This window comes from Aplysia californica, unplaced genomic scaffold (genome assembly GCF_000002075.1).
Source record: "Aplysia californica isolate F4 #8 unplaced genomic scaffold, AplCal3.0 scaffold00297, whole genome shotgun sequence".
Lineage (NCBI taxonomy): Eukaryota > Metazoa > Mollusca > Gastropoda > Aplysiida > Aplysiidae > Aplysia > Aplysia californica.
Window position 1 is genome coordinate 596,591 of NW_004797567.1, and position 1,175 is coordinate 597,765.

The 1,175-nt window shown below is 39.8% G+C and overlaps 1 protein-coding gene across 1 annotated transcript in view; it reads left to right on the top strand.

Annotated features, from left to right (window-relative positions):
- LOC101858115 (oxysterol-binding protein-related protein 6) overlaps nt 1-1,175 on the top strand; it is a gene marked incomplete in the record, with an annotated part of 164,943 nt that overhangs the window by 139,844 nt on the left and 23,924 nt on the right.

The window sequence follows — 1,175 nt, forward strand, 5'->3', positions numbered from 1 at the left end:
TGTCTGTCTGTCTGTCTGTCTGTCTGTCTGTCTGTCTGTCTGTCTGTCTGTCTGTCTGTCTGTCTGTCTGTCTGTCTGTCCGTCTGCATAAACTCAACTGCGAAGTGTTTTTGAATACACTAGTATCTATCACGGTATATCGTATTATATTACATACACAAATATATTATACATTGTCATGTAGAGTTCTATTGCATGTGCCAATACACTGCTATCTGCGCGCTTTGCTTGTACTGTAGTGTAAGCCTATGAACCACGACATTTTTCTTCTGTGTGTACTCACTGTCTTTATCATTTTGTGTGTAGAAAGTGCAGCACACTGCTTTTGAAAGTAATTGTACACCTCCTACGATAACTCGAGGCATGCCGTTGCGTAGATTTTAGTGCAGATCTAGTTTGTATGTCCACATGTCTTTGTTTCTCTGATCTTTGAGCGTTTTCAATGCGTGAAGGAAGCGCTTCTGGCGATAGTTTTGGTTGAACTTTATTTCCTGTAGCGTGGGTCTGTACTAGAGATAATCAAGGACATCCTATTTTATTAAGACCTCTATCCACTTGATACCTCCTATTTTATTAAGACCTCTATCCACTTGATACATCCTATTTTATTAAGACCTCTATCCACTTGATACCTCCTATTTTTATTAAGACCTCTATCCACTTGATACGTCCTATTTTATTAAGTCCTCTATCCACTTGATGCATCTTATTTTATTAAGACCTCTATCCCCTTGATACATTCTATTTTATAAGTCATTTATCCCCTTGTGTGTGCGTTCAAAAAGTGGTTGCTGCCAGTCTATTGGGCTACCTAGGCTGCCCTAGGCAGCTGCTTGTTGTGTGGATCTCGTGAACTCTCTCTCAATTATTATTCGTTGTGCTCTGTTCTCTTTTTCTTGCCCTAAGTTAGACAGAGTATCGTTCTTTGAATCACTGGATGTCGAGTATCGTTCTTTGAATGACTGGATGTCGAGTATCGTTCTTTGAATGACTGGATGTCAAAGTCCACATGATGAAAATCCCCTTTACATGTACTTTTTTTTCGTTCACCATGCGTGTTTTCCTCACTTCATATTTAAGAGAAACAATTATTCGTGTTTGTAACTCCGCTCGTTTGTCTCTGTGGTTCTCATTTGTTGTACATGTATGTGCCCTCTTCAACATACCCCCCCCCC